Source organism: Euprymna scolopes, chromosome 46, assembly GCF_053919585.1.
Source record: "Euprymna scolopes isolate OS-2025 chromosome 46, ASM5391958v1, whole genome shotgun sequence".
NCBI lineage: Eukaryota > Metazoa > Mollusca > Cephalopoda > Sepiida > Sepiolidae > Euprymna > Euprymna scolopes.
This window is the reverse complement of record NC_136527.1, coordinates 71789672-71798650: the sequence shown is the minus strand read 5'-3', so window position 1 is coordinate 71798650 and position 8979 is coordinate 71789672.

The window sequence follows — 8979 nt, the reverse complement described above, 5'->3', positions numbered from 1 at the left end:
ATTCTTATTTTAAAACATTATTATTTTAAAACATTATTATTTTAAAACATTACTATTTTAAAACATTATTATTTTAAAACATTATTATTTTAAAACATTACTATTTTAAAACATTATTATTTTAAAACATTATTTTTTTAAAACATTATTATTTTAAAACATTATTATTTTAAAACATTATTATTTTAAAACATTCTTATTTTAAAACATTATTATTTTAAAACATTACTATTTTAAAACATTATTATTTTAAAACATTATTATTTTAAAACATTATTATTTTAAAACATTATTATTTTAAAACATTATTATTTTATAACATTATTATTTCAAAACATTACTATTTTAAAACATTACTATTTTAAAACATTATTATTTTAAAACATTATTATTTTAAAACATTATTTTAAAACATTATTATTTTAAAACATTATTATTTTAAAACATTATTATTTTAAAACATTACTATTTTAAAACATTACTATTTTAAAACATTATCATTTTAAAACATTACTATTTTAAAACATTATTATTTTAAAACATTATTATTTTAAAAAATTATTATTTTAAAACATTATTATTTTAAAACATTATTATTTTAAAACATTATTATTTTATAACATTATTATTTTAAAACATTATTATTTTAAAACATTATTATTTTAAAACATTATTATTTTAAAACATTCTTATTTTAAAACATTCTTATTTTAAAACATTATTATTTTATAACATTATTATTTTAAAACATTATTATTTTAAAACATTATTATTTTAAAACATTATTCTTTTAAAACATTATTATTTTAAAACATTATTATTTTAAAACATTCTTATTTTAAAACATTCTTATTTTAAAACATTACTATTTTAAAACATTATCATTTTAAAACATTACTATTTTAAAACATTATTATTTTAAAACATTATTATTTTAAAACATTATTATTTTAAAACATTATTATTTTAAAACATTATTATTTTAAAACATTATTATTTTAAAACATTATTATTTTAAAACATTCTTATTTTAAAACATTATTATTTTATAACATTATTATTTTAAAACATTATTATTTTAAAACATTATTATTTTAAAACATTCTTATTTTAAAACATTATTATTTTATAACATTATTATTTTAAAACATTATTATTTTAAAACATTCTTATTTTAAAACATTATTATTTTAAAACATTACTATTTTAAAACATTATTATTTTAAAACATTATTATTTTAAAACATTATTATTTCAAAACATTATTATTTTAAAACATTATTATTTTATAACATTATTATTTCAAAACATTACTATTTTAAAACATTACTATTTTAAAACATTATTATTTTAAAACATTATTATTTTAAAACATTATTATTTTAAAACATTCTTATTTTAAAACATTCTTATTTTAAAACATTTTTATTTTAAAACATTACTATTTTATAACATTACTATTTTAAAACATTATTATTTTAAAACATTATTATTTTAAAACATTATTATTTTAAAACATTACTATTTTAAAACATTATTATTTTAAAACATTATTATTTTAAAACATTCTTATTTTAAAACATTATTATTTTAAAACATTATTATTTTAAAACATTATTATTTTAAAACATTATTATTTTAAAACATTATTATTTTAAAACATTATTATTTTAAAACATTACTATTTTAAAACATTATTATTTTAAAACATTACTATTTTAAAACATTATCATTTTAAAACATTATTATTTTAAAACATTATTATTTTAAAACATTCTTATTTTAAAACATTATTATTTTAAAACATTATTTTAAAACATTATTATTTTATAACATAATTATTTTAAAACATTATTATTTTAAAACATTATTATTTTAAAACATTATTATTTTAAAACATTATTATTTTAAAACATTATTATTTTAAAACATTATTATTTTAAAACATTATTATTTTATAACATTATTATTTTAAAACATTACTATTTTAAAACATTACTATTTTAAAACATTATTATTTTAAAACATTATTATTTTAAAACATTATTATTTTAAAACATTATTATTTTAAAACATTATTATTTTAAAACATTACTATTTCAAAACATTATTATTTTAAAACATTATTATTTTAAAACATTATTATTTTAAAACATTATTATTTTAAAACATTATTATTTTAAAACATTATTATTTTAAAACATTATTATTTTAAAACATTATTATTTTAAAACATTACTATTTTAAAACATTATTATTTTAAAACATTATTATTTTAAAACATTATTATTTTAAAACATTATTATTTCAAAACATTATTATTTTAAAACATTACTATTTTAAAACATTATTATTTTAAAACATTATTATTTTATAACATTATTATTTTAAAACATTATTATTTTAAAACATTACTATTTTAAAACATTACTATTTTAAAACATTATTATTTTATAACATTATTATTTTAAAACATTATTATTTTAAAACATTATTATTTCAAAACATTATTATTTCAAAACATTATTATTTTAAAACATTATTATTTTAAAACATTATTATTTTAAAACATTATTATTTTAAAACATTACTATTTTAAACATTATTATTTTAAAACATTATTATTTTAAAACATTATTATTTTAAAACATTATTATTTTAAAACATTATTATTTCAAAACATTATTATTTTAAAACATTATTATTTTAAAACATTATTATTTTAAAACATTACTATTTCAAAACATTATTATTTTAAAACATTATTATTTTAAAACATTATTATTTTAAAACATTATTATTTTAAAACATTATTATTTTAAAACATTATTATTTTAAAACATTATTATTTTAAAACATTATTATTTCAAAACATTATTATTTTAAAACATTATTATTTTAAAACATTATTATTTTAAAACATTATTATTTCAAAACATTATTATTTTATAACATTATTATTTTAAAACATTATTATTTCAAAACATTATTATTTTAAAACATTATTATTTCAAAACATTATTATTTTAAAACATTATTATTTTAAAACATTATTATTTTAAAACATTATTATTTCAAAACATTATTATTTTAAAACATTATTATTTTAAAATATTATTATTTAAAAACATTACTATTTTAAAACATTATTATTTTAAAACATTATTATTTTAAAACATTATTATTTTAAAACATTACTATTTTAAAACATTATTATTTTAAAACATTATTATTTAAAAACATTATTATTTTAAAACATTACTATTTTAAAACATTACTATTTTAAAACATTATTATTTTAAAACATTATTATTTTAACACATTATTATTTTAAAACATTATTATTTCAAAACATTATTATTTCAAAACATTATTATTTTAAAACATTATTATTTAAAAACATTATTATTTTAAAACATTATTATTTCAAAACATTATTATTTCAAAACATTATTATTTTATAACATTATTATTTTAAAACATTATTATTTCAAAACATTACTATTTTAAAACATTATTATTTCAAAACATTATTATTTTAAAACATTATTATTTTAAAACATTATTATTTTAAAACATTATTATTTCAAAACATTATTATTTTAAAACATTATTATTTTAAAATATTATTATTTAAAAACATTACTATTTTAAAACATTATTATTTTAAAACATTATTATTTTAAAACATTATTATTTTAAAACATTATTATTTAACAACATTATTATTTTAAAACATTACTATTTTAAACCATTATTATTTTAAAACATTATTATTTTAAAACATTATTATTTTAAAACATTATTATTTTAAAACATTATTATTTTAAAACATTACTATTTTAAAACATTATTATTTTAAAACATTATTATTTTAAAACATTATTATTTTAAAACATTATTATTTCAAAACATTATTATTTCAAAACATTATTATTTTAAAACATTATTATTTTAAAACATTATTATTTTAAAACATTATTATTTTAAAACATTACTATTTCAAAACATTATTATTTTAAAACATTATTATTTTAAAACATTATTATTTTAAAACATTATTATTTTAAAACATTATTATTTTAAAACATTATTATTTTAAAACATTATTATTTTAAAACATTATTATTTCAAAACATTATTATTTTAAAACATTATTATTTTAAAACATTATTATTTTAAAACATTTTTATTTCAAAACATTATTATTTCAAAACATTATTATTTTATAACATTATTATTTTAAAACATTATTATTTCAAAACATTATTATTTTAAAACATTATTATTTCAAAACATTATTATTTTAAAACATTATTATTTTAAAACATTATTATTTCAAAACATTATTATTTTAAAACATTATTATTTTAAAACATTATTATTTTAAAACATTACTATTTTAAAACATTACTATTTTAAAACATTACTATTTTAAAACATTACTATTTTAAAACATTATTATTTTAAAACATTATTATTTTAAAACATTATTATTTATAACATTACTATTTTAAAACATTACTATTTTAAAACATTACTATTTTAAAACATTATTATTTTAAAACATTATTATTTTAAAACATTATTATTTTAAAACATTATTATTTTAAAACATTATTATTTTAAAACATTATTATTTTAAAACATTATTATTTTAAAACATTATTATTTTATAACATTATTATTTTAAAACATTATTATTTTAAAACATTATTATTTCAAAACATTATTATTTCAAAACATTATTATTTTAAAACATTATTATTTTAAAACATTATTATTTTAAAACATTATTATTTTAAAACATTATTATTTTAAAACATTATTATTTTAAAACATTATTATTTTATAACATTATTATTTTAAAACATTATTATTTTAAAACATTATTATTTCAAAACATTATTATTTCAAAACATTATTATTTTAAAACATTATTATTTTAAAACATTATTATTTCAAAACATTATTATTTTAAAACATTATTATTTTAAAACATTATTATTTTAAAACATTATTATTTCAAAACATTATTATTTTAAAACATTATTATTTTAAAACATTACTATTTCAAAACATTATTATTTTAAAACATTATTATTTTAAAACATTATTATTTTAAAACATTATTATTTTAAAACATTATTATTTTAAAACATTATTATTTTAAAACATTATTATTTTAAAACATTATTATTTCAAAACATTATTATTTTAAAACATTATTATTTTAAAACATTATTATTTTAAAACATTATTATTTCAAAACATTATTATTTTATAACATTATTATTTTAAAACATTATTATTTCAAAACATTATTATTTTAAAACATTATTATTTCAAAACATTATTATTTTAAAACATTATTATTTTAAAACATTATTATTTTAAAACATTATTATTTCAAAACATTATTATTTTAAAACATTATTATTTTAAAACATTATTATTTTAAAACATTACTATTTTAAAACATTACTATTTTAAAACATTACTATTTTAAAACATTACTATTTTAAAACATTATTATTTTAAAACATTATTATTTTAAAACATTATTATTTTATAACATTATTATTTTAAAACATTATTATTTTAAAACATTATTATTTTAAAACATTCTTATTTTAAAACATTATTATTTTAAAACATTATTATTTTAAAACATTCTTATTTTAAAACATTATTATTTTATAACATTATTATTTTAAAACATTATTATTTTAAAACATTATTATTTTAAAACATTATTATTTTAAAACATTATTATTTTAAAACATTCTTATTTTAAAACATTATTATTTTATAACATTATTATTTTAAAACATTATTATTTTAAAACATTATTATTTTAAAACATTATTATTTTAAAACATTACTATTTTAAAACATTATTATTTTAAAACATTATTATTTGAAAACATTATTATTTCAAAACATTATTATTTTAAAACATTATTATTTTAAAACATTATTATTTTAAAACATTATTATTTCAAAACATTACTATTTTAAAACATTACTATTTTAAAACATTATTATTTTAAAACATTATTATTTTAAAACATTATTATTTTAAAACATTCTTATTTTAAAACATTATTATTTTAAAACATTATTATTTTAAAACATTACTATTTTAAAACATTATTATTTTAAAACATTATTATTTTAAAACATTACTATTTTAAAACATTATTATTTTAAAACATTATTATTTTAAAACATTATTATTTTAAAACATTATTATTTTAAAACATTATTATTTGAAAACATTCTTATTTTAAAACATTATTATTTTAAAACATTACTTTTTTAAAACATTATTATTTTAAAACATTATTATTTTAAAACATTATTATTTTAAAACATTATTATTTTAAAACATTATTATTTTATAACATTATTATTTCAAAACATTACTATTTTAAAACATTACTATTTTAAAACATTATTATTTTAAAACATTATTATTTTAAAACATTCTTATTTTAAAACATTATTATTTTAAAACATTATTATTTTAAAACATTACTATTTTAAAACATTACTATTTTAAAACATTATCATTTTAAAACATTACTATTTTAAAACATTATTATTTTAAAACATTATTATTTTAAAACATTATTATTTTAAAACATTATTATTTTAAAACATTATTATTTTAAAACATTCTTATTTTAAAACATTATTATTTTATAACATTATTATTTTAAAACATTATTATTTTAAAACATTATTATTTTAAAACATTATTATTTTAAAACATTCTTATTTTAAAACATTATTATTTTATAACATTATTATTTTAAAACATTATTATTTTAAAACATTATTATTTTAAAACATTATTATTTTAAAACATTCTTATTTTAAAACATTCTTATTTTAAAACATTCTTATTTTAAAACATTACTATTTTAAAACATTACTATTTTAAAACATTATCATTTTAAAACATTATTATTTTAAAACATTATTATTTTAAAACATTATTATTTTAAAACATTATTATTTTAAAACATTATTATTTTAAATCATTCTTATTTTAAAACATTATTATTTTAAAACATTCTTATTTTAAAACATAATTATTTTATAACATTATTATTTTAAAACATTATTATTTTAAAACATTATTATTTTAAAACATTCTTATTTTAAAACATTATTATTTTATAACATTATTATTTTAAAACATTATTATTTTAAAACATTATTATTTTAAAACATTATTATTTTAAAACATTACTATTTTAAAACATTATTATTTTAAAACATTATTATTTTAAAACATTATTATTTCAAAACATTATTATTTTAAAACATTATTATTTTATAACATTATTATTTCCAGACATTACTATTTTAAAACATTACTATTTTAAAACATTATTATTTTAAAACATTATTATTTTAAAACATTATTATTTTAAAACATTCTTATTTTAAAACATTCTTATTTTAAAACATTTTTATTTTAAAACATTACTATTTTAAAACATTACTATTTTAAAACATTAATGTTTTAAAACATTATTATTTTAAAACATTATTATTTTAAAACATTACTATTTTAAAACATTATTATTTTAAAACATTATTATTTTAAAACATTACTATTTTATAACATTACTATTTTAAAACATTATTATTTTAAAACATTATTATTTTAAAACATTATTATTTTAGAACATTACTATTTTAAAACATTATTATTTTAAAACATTATTATTTAAAAACATTACTATTTTAAAACATTACTATTTTAAAACATTATTATTTTAAAACATTATTATTTTAAAACATTATTATTTTAAAACATTATTATTTCAAAACATTATTATTTCAAAACATTATTATTTTAAAACATTATTATTTTAAAACATTATTATTTTAAAACATTACTATTTCAAAACATTATTATTTTAAAACATTATTATTTTAAAACATTATTATTTTAAAACATTATTATTTTAAAACATTATTATTTTAAAACATTATTATTTTAAAACATTATTATTTTAAAACATTATTATTTCAAAACATTATTATTTTAAAACATTATTATTTTAAAACATTATTATTTTAAAACATTATTATTTCAAAACATTATTATTTCAAAACATTATTATTTTATAACATTATTATTTTAAAACATTATTATTTCAAAACATTATTATTTTAAAACATTATTATTTCAAAACATTATTACTTTAAAACATTATTATTTTAAAACATTATTATTTTAAAACATTACTATTTTAAAACATTACTATTTTAAAACATTACTATTTTAAAACATTACTATTTTAAAACATTATTATTTTAAAACATTATTATTTTAAAACATTATTATTTTATAACATTATTATTTTAAAACATTATTATTTTAAAACATTATTATTTTAAAACATTCTTATTTTAAAACATTATTATTTTAAAACATTATTATTTTAAAACATTCTTATTTTAAAACATTATTATTTTATAACATTATTATTTTAAAACATTATTATTTTAAAACATTATTATTTTAAAACATTATTATTTTAAAACATTATTATTTTAAAACATTCTTATATTAAAACATTATTATTTTATAACATTATTATTTTAAAACATTATTATTTTAAAACATTATTATTTTAAAACATTATTATTTTAAAACATTACTATTTTAAAACATTATTATTTTAAAACATTATTATTTGAAAACATTATTATTTCAAAACATTATTATTTTAAAACATTATTATTTTAAAACATTATTATTTTATAACATTATTATTTCAAAACATTACTATTTTAAAACATTACTATTTTAAAACATTATTATTTTAAAACATTATTATTTTAAAACATTATTATTTTAAAACATTCTTATTTTAAAACATTATTATTTTAAAACATTATTATTTTAAAACATTACTATTTTAAAACATTATTATTTTAAAACATTATTATTTT